General features: G+C 45.7%; 1 protein-coding gene across 6 annotated transcripts in view; it reads left to right on the top strand.

The window, feature by feature from the left end:
• The window catches only part of GHR (growth hormone receptor), a 496,455-nt gene that overhangs the window by 280,368 nt on the left and 196,778 nt on the right, over positions 1–19,309 (top strand). The window contains exon 1 of one of the 6 annotated variants that reach the window (XM_068251048.1): positions 4,376–4,456. The exons of the other annotated variants lie outside the window; for them this stretch is intronic. The gene's annotated coding sequence lies outside the window, so the exon portion shown is untranslated. Of the gene's footprint in view, positions 1–4,375; positions 4,457–19,309 lie in introns of those variants that run through there. 6 annotated transcript variants of the gene reach the window in all.

Consider the following 19,309-nt stretch of genomic DNA (forward strand, 5'->3'; position numbering starts at 1 on the left):
ACAGACAGACAGAGGGAATGCTTGCCAATGTAATCGCTGCCCCAGCAATAGCAAACATCCACACTGGCACGGACAAGACAAACAAGTAGGAGCGTAACTAATAGCAACCGCAGCCTATAGTTACATGCACAGGAACAGGACTAGCAAGAATACTACTAGTCACCAACGTGGTGAAAACAGTCTCCAAACTATCAGGCTAGGAAAAGACTTCAATGTACACCTGCGGGTGCAGTGAACGTCCAAGCAGGCAAGGTAAGGTAATACAGTACAATTCAACTCAACTTTTACACAAGGAACCCAGCAGTCAACTAAGGCAAAGCTGAACACTATGAGGGGCAAGGTGTGAGAGGAGAAGCAGGCTTTTCTATGGACATCAACCAATGAGAGCAAACATGCAAATTCTCACACAGCTGAATGGTAATCACACAATCCCGTGTTAGGCTGATTGAAGGCTGCAAACTGACTGTGAATGGAAAGGACTCTCATTACAAATGCATGCCAAATTATGCAACAACATGCATGTAAGAAATCCATAGCTATCTGGCTGCAGTTCAACTGCAGTAAGCCTTAGGCCTCTTGCACACTGCAAGCAAATCAGATTCAGATTCAGATTTTTAATCTGTTTTTACATCCGATTCCGATTCAGATTTTTAATCTTAACTGCATGCTGCGTTTTTTGATCCGTTTTTCTGTTGAATGTATTCAAGGAAAATCGGAAACGGAATCGGAATCGGAAACGGAATCGGAATCGGAATCGGAAAACGGATTTGCAGTGTGCAGGGAGCCTTAGGTGGATTCATGACAGCATCCTGGGCTGCTCTGAGCTGCAGAGTGATTGCAGATGGCAATGAGACTTACCGCAAAACAAGGTGTGTACAGTTAAACAAGGTGTGTATTAAGATCTGCAGATCTCATAGACTATGAATGCAATTTGTAGGAATAGATCTTAGGCAGGAACAGATCTTTTGCAAATACTGATCTTTTGTGTCTGTACAGCATGTTTGTGTGCAGCATCTTGCAAAGATTTTTTTTGATGGGGAGTTCAGCTCCATAGAAAAGACTGTGTAGGTATGGCTCTCATACTACATGAAGGGTGGTAAGATAGGTCTGTGATCTTTCATTTTCCAAAGACTATAGTCTGATGTGTGTATGCACCTTAACACACAATTACTCAATTACTCAATGACCTAGTTTGTGAGCTTTGCGGTCTTTGGCATCAGTAATTTGCATTGAAATGAAACAAATCTGTTTGGCTGCGGCTCCACCCCTTTTCTGAATTTGAACCCCAGTCAGCCAATGACCAACTGTCCCAGGTTTGAGGCTTGTGCTAATAACAGTGCAAGAATGGAAGCAATGAAATATTCCCCTTAAAAATCAATAGGAGAATTTTGATTGGCTTTTGTAGGCTCCCAGTCACCCAGTAACCAACTGTGCAAAGTTTGGGAACCCTGCCATTAACAGTGTAAGAATGGCTGCAGTATATATTTTCCAAGTGAAATTTGTATTGGTCTCCGCCCATTTTTTGGTTATGAGGATAAAAAGTATCCTATATATTATTCCAGGTAATGTACTATGTGTGTGCCAAATTTCATTCAAATCCGTTCAGCCATTTTTGCGTGATCGAGTAACAAACAACCAAACCAAACTTTCCCATTTATAATATTAGTAGAATGGTATTTTGAATTTACGTTATTTGCGGCAGAGGAAGGGGGGTTTTAGGGTTAGGCATCAGAAAGTGGTTTTGGGGTTAGACATCAGGAAGGGGTTTTGGGGTTAGACATCAGGAAGAGGGGAATTAGGGTTAGGTATCAGGAAGGGGAGGTTATATATAAGGAAGAGGGGAATTAGGGTTAGGTATCAGGAAGGGGGGGTTATATATAAGGAAGAGAGGTTTTAGGGTTAGGTATCGGAGGGGGAGGGTTCTGTGTGAGAGTAGGGTTAGGTTTAGTTGTAGTAAAATATTGTTAATATTTACCAATGTTTTACTACCGTCATTACCACTGTAAATATTTTTCCGCGTTCATTTGGTGCGCAGTATACAACGGTATTTATCGTTTACACTTACTTCAGCTTTACCCTGTGCTCTTTTAACACCGTTATTTTACGATATTCATTAGTCTAATGGAGATAAAAATGAAGAAATTATAAAAAACATTACTATAAACAATATTTTGACATTTCAGCTTCACCCCGTGCTCTTTGTTTTTTCAATACCTTATTTAACGTACACTTCAGGGGAGGCCATTGTCATAATTCAATAATCTGCTATGTACATCTCAGTTTATCTGCCTGTCCATAATCTGTAATTTGCATCAGTATTGTTTAGTATTTATATAGCGCCGACATCTTACGCAGCCCTGTACAGTGTGTATATATATATATATATATATATATAAATATATATATATATATATATATATATATATATATATATTGTCTTGTCACTAACTGTCCCTCAAAGGAGCTCACAATCTAATCCCTGCTATTATCATATGTCTATGTATGAGTTATGTAGTGTAAGTACTGTAGTCTAGGGCCAATTTATGGGTGAGCCAATTAACTTATCTGTATGTTTTTGGGATGCTGGAGGAAACCGGAGTGCCCGGAGGAAACCCACACAGACACGGGGAGAACATTACAAACTCCTTGCAGATGGTGCCCTGGTTGGGATTCGAACTGGGGACCCAGCGCTGCAAGGCGAGAGTGCTAACCACTACGCCACCGGGCTATGCTGTTTATCTCTGCAGCTCCACAAAACATATCGGCAGCATTCAATCAAAAAATACATCAATAATGATAATGCTAAAAATGCCCTCTGTACACCACATAAGCATTCTGACTTCCAGCCATGTGTATGATAGCACGTTGACCTGTGAATTCAAGGAAGTCGACCATCTTATTCGGAAACGAGAGCGTTACACAAAACACAGATCACTTTTGAAGACATTTTTTTTTTGTGTTTATTTTGCTGTAACAATGCTTTAATGCCTAAATTTACTGCAGTTTGTGCTCCTCCGCGTCGGTTTATATTTCAAAGTCTTTTTACCTCGCTAAGCATTCCAAAGCTCTGGCGTGTTTCCTGACCCAGCGTCATTAGTAAACTTACAGGAAGCTTGGAGGTTTCAGATAACAATTATAGTCCTGATTGTCGCGGTGGGCTTCAAATGTTCGGATCCAGATCGCAAATTATTTCCCGGTACTGCACACTTAAAAGGGAACATTTGTTTACTTATACATTTTTTATTTTTAATCATGTAACTATGAAAACCTCACTTCGCTAATTTTTCACACGCTCCAAATGAAGGCAGCAGGCGGAGCTTCAAACAATCAAGACTTAAAGGGGCTTGTAACATTCAAAAATAAAAAATATTCCCAAAAATAGTTAGTGCCCCAAAACCTTATGTAACCATTCAGAAATTGCTCTTGAAAACAAAGAAAACCCTAAGAATCCTCCATGAAGAGATGGACTAGTCAGTGGAGTAGCTAAGGAGCTGTGGGCCCCAATGCAAGTTTTACAATGGGGCCCCCCAAGCACTCTATACATAACAATTGATATGGCGCACCAAAACCTGCCAATGGCAACTACAGTGTCAGAGGTGCAAGAAGGGGATGGGGAACAGTTTGTTGATGATTACCACTATTCAAAGTTTCTATAGACATGATTATTATGAGCACAGGACCAATAGAGAGCTAATACTGTAGTTGAGGGAGGGCTCTTCAGGGCCTCTCTGTCCCAAGGGCCCTGATGCGGTCGCAACCTCTGCAACCCTTATTGCTACGCCTCTGGGACTAGTCCAAAACCTGTCAGTTCTGTCAGGTTTTAATTGCTTACTTTTTTCGCTGGATGGGTCCTTTTAAGTGAGGTCTGTTAGAATGTCAGGAAAGTTCCAAAGTTTAGAATGGTTTTCAGCTGTGAGGAAACATTGGAAAAAAGCGAGAGATTTATTGCAGAAAGATAAACGTCAGCACCAGGGACTGAGCCTGGAACTCAGCGCTAGTGGGCTGCCATGCTGGGGGTGTGTAGGGGGTGTCGGCTTATCTGGCATAGGAGATACAGCGGGATCCAGCCCTAGACTCCTGTATCAGTGAGGTCAACCTGCTGCCCCCTGCTGGCTATTTGTCAAATACATATAAAGATTTCAGACAAACAATGAATCATAAGTGAGCTAAGAGAAAAACGTTATCAGTGTCCCCAAACTTTATTTTTAATCTTTTTGGAGGAGAGCATAAAGTACACATTGCCCAGTTAAATACACACATAATAAAATCCCTTCAGAGGCAGCCATTCCCCAGCAGTGTCAGTATTTGCTCACAGAGGCCAAGGGGCATGCACTGTTTGGTTAAATCGCTGCTCTGCAGCACATGGGAGAGAGCAGAGGAGACACACTGGCGGGAGCAGTGCTGGATATCTGGGGAATATAGTGATTCTTGGACCGGAACTGCATTCACCTAACAGGTTCTGAGTTATTTTATACGCTTCTATGCACAGCGGGCAGCTACTTTTCTGTTGTCTTATAGCAGTGTGTTTGTTCAGTGTGTTTTCTGATCTCAGAGGACTCTGTTCAGGTCAGTGTAATGAGTTTGGAGTGGCATTTAGAGGCGTCTGTGTGGAAACAGAGGGCGAGTTATCTGTGCGCACAGTGAGGTTCACCCATAGTCTTCAGTGTCAGCTGTGCATCAAGACAAAAACTCTCTCTCAGAGATAGTGGAGAATTTAATCTACATTGGCTGATATTAGCAGTGTTACTAATGTAGATTGTATTAAATGTCACATGGAATAATTATCTGTTTAATTTTCGCTCCTTTTATTATTCTACTTGTATATCTTTTTTTTTCTTCTGGGGGTGGGGGGGGGGGGGGTACCCTGTTTTACTGCACGGTACCACAGTGGCAATGCAAGGCACCAGCACACTACCGCATTGCGCAGGAAGTGTCCGATTGGTTGCTGACCCGTGTAAATCAATGGACAACGCAAGGATTTTGAAAATGCGGTCAGCTGCAGTGTGGGAATGATGTCAATACGATGAGGTAACCCGGGAATCCTAGTGACGTACTTCCTGTCCAGCAGGGTGTATGTCACTGGGCGAGGGCTGGCGAAGGGCGTGGGGGGGTAGGGGGTGCGGCGCTATGCATATGACCCTGTCGGTGCACTCTGCCACAGGTTCATATGAATGATGTTCTCCGCATTGCGGTCTGATGCAATGGGGCGGAGCATCGCACTACAACGCAGTGGCCAAGTGTAAAACTGGCCTTAAAGAGAACCCGAGGTGGGTTTGTGAAATCATATTAGGACACAGAAGCACGTTCTTTATACGATGACCGGAAGCGACCCCCCCTGCTGTCCCCCATTAAAAAAAGCGCCAGGCTAGTGACACCCAGATTGTCGCTAGCCTGCTATTTACCTCAGCCTGTCAGTCACCGCTGCTCCTCCGCCTCCTGCATAGCGCGGCTCCCCGCCCATGTCCCTTCCCTCCCCCCTGTGTAAGCTTCCTCCAATCGGCCTACAGAGGCGGGGAGGGAAGTGATGCAGGAGGGGATCCGCAATATAGAGGAGGCGGGGGAGCGGCTGTGACTGACAGGCTGAGGTAAATATCTGGCTAGCGACAATCTGCGTGTCGCTAGCCTGCCGCTTTTTTTAATGGGGGACAGCAGAGCCCAGGGGGCTGGAGGCACACTGTAAGGACACAGAGGCTGGGCATTGTATACAGAACATGCCTCTGTGTCCTAATATGATTTGACAAGTGAGAGGGATATGGAGACTGCCATGTTTATTTCCTTTTTAAACGATACCAGTTGCCTGGCAGCCCTGCTGACGCTCTGAGTCTTAGTCTGGATTCCCAGTGATTGCAGAATGCACGTGGTATAATGTGTGTGAACTGCAGTGGAGGCTGGATATAGACGTTAACTCAAAGCCTGCATGCATGGAGTTGGAATAATGCAATCCATTACAGCACAGAGATGTAAAAACGACCCATAGACTTCTATGGGCAGTGAGTTGACGTTCAGAATCATTCTGCAACGCAACTGAGCACTGTGAATACAGTACTGTGCTCTTAGCTATACATCCTGAACAAGCATGCAGCAGATCAGATGTGACACAAATCTGAAAAGATTAGCTTGCTTGTTTCAGGTGTGTGATTCAGATACCACTGCAGACAAAGACATCAGCTGAACCACTGCTATGGCAGCCTCCATATCCCTCCCACTTCAGGTGCCCTTTAAGGACTGTAATCGTGGTTGGTGTCTTGGCACCCTATGGGAAAAAAAAGATACAGGAGACAAAAAAGGGAGCCCGACAGTGCAGTATGTCAATAATAGGTGTGTGGAGAAATCAATTGATTGAAAGGGCTACTCACAAAGGAGGGTTGCAAGGGGCAACCGACCACAGGAAGCAAGTGGAGACCATAAACCCGACTCCACTCGGGGTGGTCCTGGACGGACCTGGTTGCGGTCACTCTCTTAGATGAAAAAGGATGCACAAAACATTAACCGTGGTAAAACAACGGGTGTTCTGTCACCACCCCTCGGACAAACATGTACGGGGGTATAACTATGCACAATAAGGGAAAGAGGAGCCCTGATTTGAATAAAAGCTTTTAAAACCAGTTTAAAAACGAAAAAGAAAAATGAGGTATCTTACCTCAATGACGAAATCTCTGTAAACTTACAAAAGATTTTTATTTGAGCACAGGCAACGCGTTTCGCGGGTCTGAGCCCGCTTCCTCAGGCCAATACAGTGCCAAATGACAGAAATCATGTAGCATAGAGAGGCTCCCTATGCTACATGATTTCTGTCATTTGGCACTGTATTGGCCCGAGGAAGCGGGCTCAGACCCGCGAAACGTGTTGCCTGTGCTCAAATAAAAATCTTTTGTAAGTTTACAGAGATTTCGTCATTGAGGTAAGATACCTCATTTTTCTTTTTCGTTTTTTAAACTGGTTTTAAAAGCTTTTATTCAAATCAGGGCGCCTCTTTCCCTTATTGTGCCTTTAAGGACTGACTTACTTGGACATCCAGATCCTGCACGTTTTCCCGGCATCTTCTGCAGTTAGGAATTTTTATTTCCCTTCAAAAATAAATGAGCGCAGCACTTAGGAATTCTATGAACATAGCTGATGATACACCTGGGCTGTCATTCATTTTTGGCTATTGTTTAGCGTCATATCAGAGCATTGCATGCAGTGTCTTCTGGACGTGGTGGTTGCCTTCAAGCGTGCACAATGCTTGCTTTTCTTTGACCATATATTGGCTCATCTGGCTTCCTGCCTCTCCGCCAAACATTTGAATTAAAGACAACTCAATCATGCTGTGTTGTCGTAACTAGACTGAAATTATCATTATTGTCTGAAAACTAAGAAAAAAGGGGTGTGTGCTCAGACCAGGTGTCACCTGACTTACTGTATATACTGGCTGCCTCGTGTCTGTTTATTCATTAAAATGGCAAATTGCATCTGCTTGCTAAAATATACAGGATCTAAAACTATCTCACTGCCGTATCCTGCAGGAGTTGGCCCACCCAAAATGCTTTGCATCTCAACAGGGGCACCGGGTGTAGGCCTCCTCATGCCTCCAAGAAATGGGGAGCAGTGAAGACACCCCCACAAAGCTCTCTCATTGCCCGGGAGCAGTGCGACCGAGAGGGGGAGCAGAGAAATGCTGACAGCACCCCCCATGGCCCCAGTAGATTGGATGTCAACAGTGAGGATAAAACGATAGTGAATATACTCACAAATATGGGTTACCAGCTAGGTAACCACTTAAACAGCAGGTGGGGAGAATTATGACCTGACCCCACTCTAGACTAAATGCAAAGGTTTTGAACAGAGGAGCCAATGTAGAATAAAAATGTTTAGAAACAGTTTAAAAGGGGGAAGTTGGTGGACTTACCTCCCTCAAGGATAAACAGACAAGGATTCGTTATTTTATTACAAAAATAACATTTATTTGTAGCTCCAATATGCAACGCATTTCACGGGCAAGGTCCCGCTTCATCAGGCAATCAATGGAGAAAAGAACTAGTTGTAGTCTGTATCTGAGGCGCTCGGCTGCGATACAGACTACAACTAGTACTTTTCTCCATTGATTGCCTGATGAAGCGGGACCTTGCCCGTGAAATGCGTTGCATATTGGAGCTACAAATGTTATTTTTGTAATAAAATAACGAATCCTTGTCTGTTTATCCTTGAGGGAGGTAAGTCCACCAACTTCCCCCTTTTAAATTGTTTTTAGACATTTTTACTCTTGTTTGGCGCCTCTGTTCAAAACCTTTGTATCTCCCTGAGAGTTGCTATGACTCAGACTATGACTATTTAGCACCGCCAGGAATTTGAGCGGCAGCAGGGTGAGTCGTCATCTGTCTCACCCTGCGCCCAACTCACTGGCAGCATACTAATATGTACGCCATTTTTTTCTACAGTGTGAATGTGGCCTTACTCAGACCTGCCACTGTTATCACACGGCATTAATATACTGTAAGTAAAATATTATTATTTTTTTGCACTAATCTGAGAGTTGTGTCTGTCAGAAATTTCAGTGTAAACTTTGTTGCTACCGTGGAATTGCTCTCTGGCAAGCTGCCGTCTTTACTCACTATTAGTTCTGCCATGAAGTTATAAAGCTTTCTTCAGATGCATTTTTCTGTGATCTGGATAAATGGGATTACAAGTCTTTAAGCAGAGAAAAGTAGCCAGTTGCGGAGTAATACAGCGTGGCATTTGCTAGACACTGGAGCTCTATCTTATGTAAGAACAGAGAAATGTCTTTTGTGCTGCAGCAAGGCTGCCATGAGGCAAGGAGAGAGGAATGTAAGCTGGGATATTGCTGGAAATAAATAGAGCTGAATATATATTCTTGTACAGACAGTCCCCGACTTACAAATGACTGAAGTTACAACGTTTCTGAGATACAAAGTTGTTTTCATGCATAAACTATACAATACTGTCTTTTATCACTGTTGTTAAATGCTACAGTATTGTATACATAATTAAAATGACTTTAAAGTGGACTTGAAGTCTTGCACAGGACACAAGGGAAACCGAGAAATACACTCTGTGTGTTTTTAGAGAGAAGAGCCTGTCTAATCTCCTCTCATCTGTAATTAATCACAAATGCAATTTGAGCTTTCAGCTGTGTCAGCACAGAAATTTGGCAGACCCGGCTAATCTGTAGACACAGGAGGTTAACCCTTTGATCGCTGTCAGTCAGCAAAGCGCTCTTGCTAATGTATGCTTCACAAGAAAAAGGCCAGAGTGAAAAGGTGAGTTTTGAGGGCTTTCTTGAAGATGTTGAAGGAGGGGGCTTCCCTAATGGGTGGAGGTAGGGAGTTCCACAGTGTTGGAGCAGCTCTTGAGAAGTCCTGGAGGCGTGCATGGGACTGGGTGATGCGGGGGGCGGTTAGGCAAAGTTCATTGGAAGAGCGGAGTGAGCGGCTAGGTGTGTACCTCTGAGTAAGATCGGAAATGTAGGTTGGACAGGTTTTGTGGACAGATTTGTAGGTCAGACACAGTATCTTGAATCTGATTCTGGACTGGATAGGAAGCCAGTGGAGGGATTCAAGGAGGGGATCCGACATGGTGGAGCGATGGGAGGAGTGGATAATTCTGGCTGCCGCATTCATGATGGACTGCAGTGGGGCTGTTCGGGTCATAGGGAGACCAGACAGCAGAGCATTGCAGTAGTCAAGGCGGGAAATTATGAGGGCATGGATGAGGAGTTTGGTGGGATCATTCTCACTGCAGCGTTTGTGATTTGCATTAATCTCAAACGTGCTTTGAGGGTGATTGCATTGTGATTCTCGCAATTTGCATTCCGAGTGTGAACCGGCCCTGACAGATCTGACAGGTTTTGGACTAGTCCATCTCCTCATGGGGGATTTGCAGGATTTTCTTTATTAACCCACCTGGCGGTCTAATGTTTTCCGCCAGGAGGTAGCGCAGCAGTTTTTCTTTGTTTTTTTAAAATCATGTAGCGAGCCAAAGGCTCGCTACATGATAGCCGCTGCTCAGCGGCATCCCCCCGCCCGCTTCGATCAGGAAATCCCGTTCAAAGAACGGGATTTCCTGGAGGGCTTCCCCCGTCGCCATGGCGACGGGGCGGGATGACGTCAGCGACGTCGTGACGTCATTGGGAGTCCCGATCCACCCCTCAGCGCTGCCTGGCACTGATTGGCCAGGCAGCGCACGGGGTCTGGGGGGCGCGACGGATAGCGGCGATCGAGCGCGGGCCGGCGGCGATCGGTGTGCTGACGCAGCTAGCAAAGTGCTAGCTGCGTTCAGCAAAAAAAAAATTAAGCAAATCGGCCCAGCAGGGCCTGAGAAAACCTCCTGCACAGCTTACGTAGTTCGGGGTTACCGCCAGGAAGGTTAAAAAGCTCTTATTGGACAGCAGTAGCGAAGGAGTAAAGCATAAAGGAAATACTGAAAATATCCCATAAGGATGGACTATCTAATCTTTGCTACTTTCTGTAACCAAAAGCAACATAGGGGAAAAGGTAATTTTTAGTGCATTATTCCTTGAAAGAAATGTACATATTATATGTATCGATTTACATATATTTTAAGTTTGTTTTTTGCTTTTTCATGATAATGGTCCCTTGCAATGGGCCTGAAATCTATCATTAACCTGGACTACCACCTTCACAAACTGATATTAGCTAAAATTTCAGCAAAAAATTGTCTAATATCAGTTACACGCCGCAGCCGCTGTCATGGTAGCGCCTGATTCTCCCGCCCGTTAGCTCTCTGATCTGGTGACAGGGGAAATTGTTTTGCTGTCTCCACATAACAATTGCTCAGTCATTGTGTTCCTACATCATTTTCTCTCTTCTGCATCAGTGTGCAGGAAGATTAGTGCAGAAGTCGTGCTATTAAACGGCGACCGTGATATTGATAAACTACCGGCAATGTAAATGAGCAAACACAAAAGTCATTTGACCTTTATCCGCCATCCGCATTGTTTGTTTTTACGTATTTGTATGTCTAGCCAGCAGGGCCGCCATCAGAAATTTTGGGGCCCCTCACAAATCATCAGTCCGGGCCCCCCCCCCCCCCCAAACTGAGAAATGTGCGTAGCCATTACATGTTGGCAGAGCTAGTTGGAGGCTTGCTGTCCACAAATTAATCACGAATAACCACGGTGGATACTCGTGATTCAAGTTAGCTCTAATTGCCACAGCTGAGCGGCTAGATGCGGCGGGGTTAATTACCCAGACCGCCGCTCTCCGCCCAGCGTTTCAACGAGGTGCAAGTTTCCGAATGGACGCGTTGCAAGCCTCGATATCGAGCACTTCCTCCTTCAAGCCGGAAGGAGGAAGTGCTCCATCATTTTTTTAGAACCTCCCAGTTTTATTTTCTGTTTAAAAAAACTAAAAAAGTAGGTTTAATGCTATTGTCTCATATGGTAATGATTCAGCTTTTCCCATAGTCTCGCAGTTAGCAATCATGTGACCCCCAACAAGACAAATTCAGCAATCATAAGGCCCCCAACAAGACAAATTCAGCAATCATGAGGCCCCCAACAAGATAAATTCAGCAATCGTGAGACCCCCAACAAGACAAATTCAGCAATCATGAGGCCCCAACAAATCATGAGGTCCCCAACAAATCATGAGGCCCCCAACAAGACAAATTCAGCAATCTTGAGGCAATGAGGCTCCCAACAAATCATGAGGCCCCCAACAAGTAAAAATTCAATCATTAGGCCCCCAACAAGACAAATTCAGCAGACATGAGGCACATAATGCCCCCTTATTATGGTAGACACCTCTCACCTGGATTCTGACAGGGACCCCCAGGTTAGGTAGTGAGTGACATGGAGCCCCTTTAGCTAGTGAGTAAGTGACAGGGAGCCCCTTTAGCTAGTGAGTGAGTGACAGGGAGCCCTTTTAGCTAGTGAGTGAGTGACAGGGAGCCCCTTTAGCTAGTGAGTGAGTGACAGGGAGCCCCTTTAGCTAGTGAGTGAGTGACAGGGAGGCCCTTTAGCTAGTGAGTGAGTGACAGGGAGCCCCTTTAGCTAGTGAGTAAGTGACAGGGAGCCCCTTTAGCTAGTGAGTGAGTGACAGGGAGCCCTTTTAGCTAGTGAGTGAGTGACAGGGAGCCCCGTTAGCTAGTGAGGGAGTGACAGGGAGGCCCTTTAGCTAGTGAGTGAGTGACAGGGAGCCCCTTTAGCTAGTGAGTGAGTGACAGGGAGCCCCTTTAGCTAGTGAGTGAGTGACAGGGAGCCCCTTTAGCTAGTGAGTGAGTGACAGGGAGCCCCTTTAGCTAGTGAGTGAGTGACAGGGAGGCCCTTTAGCTAGTGAGTGAGTGACAGGGAGCCCCATTAGGCAGTGAGTGAGTGACAGGGAGGCCCTTTAGCTAGGGAGTGAGTGACAGGGAGGCCCTTTAGCTAGTGAGTGAGTGACAGGGAGCCCCATTAGGCAGTGAGTGAGTGACAGGGAGCCCCTTTAGCTAGTGAGTGAGTGAGTGACAGGGAGGCCCTTTAGCTAGTGAGTGAGTGACAGGGAGCCCCATTAGGCAGTGAGTGAGTGACAGGGAGGCCCTTTAGCTAGGGAGTGAGTGACAGGGAGGCCCTTTAGCTAGTGAGTGAGTGACAGGGAGCCCCATTAGGCAGTGAGTGAGTGACAGGGAGGCCCTTTAGCTAGGGAGTGAGTGACAGGGAGGCCCTTTAGCTAGTGAGTGAGTGACAGGGAGCCCCATTAGGCAGTGAGTGAGTGACAGGGAGGCCCTTTAGCTAGGGAGTGAGTGACAGGGAGGCCCTTTAGCTAGTGAGTGAGTGACAGGGAGCCCCATTAGGCAGTGAGTGAGTGACAGGGAGCCCCTTTAGCTAGTGAGTGAGTGAGTGACAGGGAGGCCCTTTAGCTAGTGAGTGAGTGACAGGGAGCCCCATTAGGCAGTGAGTGAGTGACAGGGAGGCCCTTTAGCTAGGGACTGAGTGACAGGGAGGCCCTTTAGCTAGTGAGTGAGTGACAGGGAGCCCCATTAGGCAGTGAGTGAGTGACAGGGAGGCCCTTTAGCTAGTGAGTGAGTGACAGGGAGCCCCCCCCCCCAGCCGCCACCGCTGCTTCCCCTACCTTGCCAGGCTGCCAGCAGCATCAGACCTCAAGATCAGCGGCGACCCGACCAGTAAGAGCGGGCGCTGGACGCACCCGCTCTATATGCGGAAGTGACGTCACTTCCGCATATCAGTGCGGGCGCTGGGTCCTAGCGCCCGCACTATTGTCGCCGCCTGATCGGGGTCTGACGCGGCGGCGGAGGCGGTGGCTAGAGGGATGGAGGGAGGGAGCAGTGGCCAGGGGAGGTTGAGCGGCGGTCGGCGGCACCCGCTAGGGCCGCGGCGGGGATGGGGCCCCCCTGCAGGCCCGGGCCCGTGACGGGAGTCACGGATGTCCCCCCCTGATGGCGGGCCTGCTAGCCAGCCTCAGTGTAGATGTGAGTCCAGAAAGTTTAATACTAGGTACACACGATGAGAATTTCCGGCAGATTTATAGTCGATTATTTCCAGCATATCTAATCTGATTTCGGATCGCTTTTCTGATCGCTTTTCCATGGAAGTGAATGTAAAATCAATCGGAAATCAGATCGGACTTGTTGGGAATAATAGATCTGACAATAAATCTTCCAGAAAATATACACATGCCTGACTTAAGTTGCCTGAGTTGGTTGATAACGACAGTCTCAGCCAACAATCAGGCCTGTGTACAGCAACAGCAACCGATGCCCAACCCAAGCGAGCGATACGCCAGAGGGTTCTACTCAACCCCAGCGAAACTATTGCGGCCCACAGGAGCGGTGGTTTTGGATGCTACCTGATCTGCCCAGCCTTCCAGATCAGGTAGCCTAGTTTATATTTTAATTTCATGAGCCCCCTTCCGGCTCTCTTTAAAGGGAACCAGAGACGCCGGAATCCTAAAAAGAAAAAAAGATTTTATACATACCTGGGACTTCTTCCAGCCCCATAAGCCTGCATCGCTCCCACGCCGCTATCCTCTGCTTCCTGGATCGCCGGTACCGGGTCCCATCACTTCCGGCGGACGCGGCCAAATGTCCGCATAAACAGGGGCTCCCTCCATACCCTTACGCGTGCGGCTGCGCAGTATGCAGCTGCACGCGTACAGGTATGCCGGGAGCCCCTGTGATGCGGACAATTGTCCGCGTGCTGCCGCCGACTGGCTGAAACTACGGGACCCGGTACCGCCGGATACAGGAAGCGGAGGAGGGCGGCGTGGGAGCGATCCGTGCGTATGGGGCTGGAGGAAGCCCCAGGTATGTATAAAATCTTCTTTCTGGGGCCTCTGGTTCCCTTTAAGGTGCGTACACACTTTTGATGGATGCCATCAGCGGGATCGAGGACACGGCAACGCAGGCGGAGTGGTTTTCTGACTTTAAAGTCAGAAATTCCAGAAGTGAACCGGAGGCGGGGCCGGAGCATCGGGGAGTGACTGCGTCAACACAGGATGTCTGCGGGGGACCATTAGAAGGTCCGGGTAAGTTCAGCTCATTTTCCCCCCGACGCCCCTACAGTATCCCTTTAAGTTGAAAGGGCTCCATTTGTCACCTAAAAGGCTACTGTGTAGAGCAAACTCGCCAGGTCTTTGTTGGCGATAACAGCATGTTATTTATCGCTTCCTTACGCCCCTTTTTTTTTTTTTTTTTTTTTACATGAATACACTTTATTCTGTTAACCGACACAAACGTTTTCATTACTGCACTACTGCGTTACATTTTATGAATCCACTATCCACAACATACCATGCAGTAATTTACCGCTTGGGCGATAACGCATGCGGTAATGCTTTATGAATCAAGGCCATTGCTGGGCTGTATCTAACAATGCACTGCATGCTATGCAGGGAGGCGGAGGGATGACGGAGCAACGGGATCAGGGATCCATGGGATACAGGGCTGTGGACTCATCCAACTCCGTTTATGAAACCCCCGACTCCAGGTACCCAAAATTGCTCTGACTCCTCGACTCCACAGCCCTGATGGGATCGGCCAACACAGGGGGTGATTTGATCCGCCGGGCAGATCTCTTGCTGGTTAGGGGTCGGGGGTCACAAGCCTGTATACACACGCCTGATTATCAGCTGAGGCGGCCGTTATCAGCCGACATTAGTCAGGCGTGTGTACGAGCCTTTTAGGACAGCTACCTGAAGATAAGACGTCAACTACCATTTCTTGACAGCCAGCCATGCAGATATTATTTACTTAAGCCCCATCCACACGATTATTATTATTTAGTATTTATGTATAGCGCCAACATCTTACGCAGCGCTGTACAGAGTATATTGTTGTGTCACTAACTGTCCCTCAGAGGACCTCACAATCTAATCCCTACAATAGTCCTACGTCTCTGTAAGTGTTGTGTAGTGTAGTCTAGGGCCAATTTTAGGGGAAAGCTAATTAACTTATCTGTATGTTTTGGGGATGTGGGAGGAAACAGGAGTGCCCGGAGGAAACCAACGCAGACACGGGGAGAACATACAAACTCCTTGCAGATGTTCACCTGGCTGGGATTTAAACTGGGGACCCAGCGCTGCAAGGCGAGAGCGCTAACCAGTACACCACCGTGCTGCCCACTACGCCACCGTGCTGCCCGATACAGTTCTTTGTGCAATTCGATTGTTTTGCAATGGCAAATCGAATTGAATCCCAATCGGACAAGTCGGATTTAATCGTATCATAAATAGAATCGTAATCGAATCGCACAAAGAATCGTATCGTGTTGGGCTATAGATTGTGCTTCTAGGGTTAAATCCCAGCTTAGTCCCGGCAGCAATACTCCTGGGTAGGTTTTATAAAGCATGTTTTAAATATTTGACAAGTACAGGAAATTCCTGCCCTGCTCCTGCGGTCTTCAGTATATGTGAGAATGAATGTTAACTCCCCAGAAGCATTAGTTCTGCTTCCAGCTGTCATTTTTATAGTGTTGTACTACAAATATAAATTGCATACTATGGGTAACGAGCATAACTGTTCTCAACAACCATGAACTGTGTCCGTGGTCTACAGGTTTGTGTCATGAGAATAGCTATACTAGCCTAAATAAAGAGACACTGTAGTGACACATTATAGAATGTAGTAAATTACTCAGGATACTCACTTGTGCAGTCATTTTCCTAGTTTTAGCATTAGAATCACATATATTGCTGTATATTGGTATGTTGTAACCCCACCCTCCCAGAGCATTCTGGGTAACCAGGCATTATTTTCACTGGCTTTAGAAATTCTCTAAAAGAAACATTCTGCAGAGCTGCACCTAACAAGACTAAATATGTCACCACTTGTGGTACATTTTCACTACAGTTCTTCTGTAAAACAGGAAGCCCTGTGATTAGCACTCTCCTAGAATTGACTGTCGGCCTGGACAGGATCTGCATGGATTTTTATGTTCTCCCAGTGTTGGTGTATGTGTCCTACAGGCAGTGCTAAATTCACTCCTTTTACAACCCATTAAAAAAAATCCCACATAACTTGTGGTTATGAGTATATGTAGCTTATGAAATTATCAATTCTTTGCTAATTTACATTGAGGAAAGCATGCCACCATTACTTCTGAGAGACACAGCCAGTTATGTTATTTACCTGATACCAATTAACCTAATTAAAGTAGTTGTGAGATGTTTACTGTATTTTTTGAACTATAAAGTCAGGGGGAAAGTCACTGCGTCTTATAGTCCAAATGCAGGGAGTTCCTGACTTGTGAACGCCTGCCAATACGAACCTTCAACCCGCTGCAATGTCAGGGACTCCCTGTACTGTGCCCATGCAGAGGAGGACACAGGGGGGCAAACGGGGGACACAAAGGGGCATAGAGGAGGACACAAGGGGGACACAAAGGGGCATAGAGGAGGACACAAATAGGACAGAGGCAGACACATGGAGGACAGAGGAGGACACAAGGGGGACAGAGGAGGACACAGGGAGACAGAAAAGGTCCACCAGGTTTAGTATATTTATCTTTCCCCTGGTTTTGTTCCTCTAAACCTAGGCACGCCTTATGGTCAAGAGCGTCTTATAGTCCGAAAAATACGGTATTTTAAAGTGTAGGGAAACCATAGGGTACGGTAGCTAAGTGGAAGAGAACGAGTCAAAACAGCATAACAAGATAACTAAATGTAAACTATCATAATTTTATACAGTAATACAAAAATTGACAAATTATAACATTTAATTAAAAATGCAAGATGACCATCCCACACACACACAGCGACACGCCGCTGCACCAAACCAGCGTTCACCTACATACACACAAGGATAAGTCTTCCTCGGTCGTACAATTTCCTTGTTTGGTAATAGCATATGAACTAAAGGCTACTCTGTTAGTATGGCCCGTATCAAAGACAGTCCAGCAGGTAGTGAAAAAAAAAACGGTTGTACAGACATGGAGTGCTTGGGAATATTTCCAAATTTTCTTTTATTACATAGCAAGGAAATGAGCAGCGCTACTTAAAAACAGACTAGTGCCTACCTGCAAAAGAGTGCAAGCCCCACTTGTGGGGTCAAATACACACCGAGCATACACATGACCCGTCTACCACTAGAGGAGGATGTTGGTTTCCATTAACAGCTTGCATGCAACCTATTAAGTACTCGTCCCTCCCACTGCGAAGAAGTCAATCCTCCATGGGAGGGGCCTAACACTAACTAAATCCTAACCTATGTATATGCATAGCCTGGGTGCGGCTAATCAAATAAAATCGAAAATTGAAAATTGCGCAAAAGGTGGATCAGCGCAACACGAGGCCGCCTCCGAATGGCCTCCATCAGAGATGCGCTGAGCCCCCCCAGAAACTACAAACGCACCTTGAACCCAAACAGAAGCTCTGCATATACACCAAAAGCATGGCTATTAAGTGGGAGCAGCTGACCAAAAACGAATTACATTAGTACATAGCAAGGAAATGAGCAGCGCTACTTAAAAACAGACTAGTGCCTACCTGCAAAAGAGTGCAAGCCCCACTTGTGGGGTCGAATACACACCGAGCATACACATGACCTGTCTTCCACTAGAGGAGGATGTTGGTTTCCATTAACAGCTTGCATGCAACCTATTAAGTACTCGTCCCTCCCACATTTGCGCAAACTTTCTTTTATGTGACTAAGAGTAGTTACCAAAATGTAACTTATCGGAGTATACTCCCACTTTAATAAACTTAAATAAAACAAAACTTAAAGGACCACTGTCGCGAAAATCTTAAAATTTAAAATATATGTAAAAATACAGATAAGAAGTACGTTTCTTCCAGAGTAAAATGAGCCATAAATGACTTCTCTCCTATGTTGTTGTCACTTACAGGAAGTACTGTAGTAGAAATCTGACAGAACCAAGAGGTTTTGGACTAGCCCATCCCCATCTCCTTATGGGGATTCTCTGGGCTTTCCTTATTTTTGAAAGCACGTAGTGGGTGGCAGTTGCTCAGTCCAGCTGCCCTCAAAAAATGTGCACTGAGCACAGAGGCTGGCCAGCATCTTTTTATAAATCTTTTTCAAGGCGTATCTTTATAAAGAATAAAGGCATGCTGAGAATACCCTGTGGACTAGGCCAAAACCTATCAGTAATGTCAGATTTCTACTATGTACTGTAAGTGACAGCAAAATCGTAGAAAAAAAATGTCTGGCTCATTTTACTCTGGAATAAATATGCTTCTTATTTGTATGTGTTTACATGTATTTTAAATTGTAAGATTTTCGCGACAGTGATCCTTTAAATAAACTTCAATAAGGTGTTATACGCTGTGCTGGTAAATACACAGGACACCACAGCATTTGGGGATATCTGTGGGCTTTTTGACCTCATGTTTGGACCTTACAACGTGTTTTATACGGCCCTTATCTCGTATATTTCTCCAACAAGAACAGCTTCTTATTCCTGTCTTCGGAATACCTGAGATTTACAGGCTGTATACTTTTCACTGGCAGATAATAAGCTTTATATAATAAGATTTCAGCTTAATCTTTGTAAAGTAGCATTTAATTGGCCTATTTATTACTCTGGCACATGCTAACGAAAATCATTTGTTTTAATGCTGTGCGTTTCTTTCTTTGTGTTGTGAGTAATTTGTCACTCAGACAAAGAGAGAGGAGAAAGCTATGCTAAATAATTCAGGAAGAACGGAGTGCGGTTATATCTCTGCGTGTTGCTTGTGTATCATGAAAGGCGGCCTATCTTCAGAAGCGGCCGGGACCACAAGGTTACGGTTAGACCGCCATCATTTGTGAGACTAGAACATGGCCGGATGTCTGCACAGGCACAAATGGGAACTTATTTCTGGGAATACACTTTTTTTTGGCAGATTTACTTTCCAATTGC

The sequence above is a fragment of the Hyperolius riggenbachi genome, chromosome 1 (genome assembly GCF_040937935.1).
Source record: "Hyperolius riggenbachi isolate aHypRig1 chromosome 1, aHypRig1.pri, whole genome shotgun sequence".
Classification (NCBI taxonomy): Eukaryota; Metazoa; Chordata; class Amphibia; order Anura; family Hyperoliidae; genus Hyperolius; species Hyperolius riggenbachi.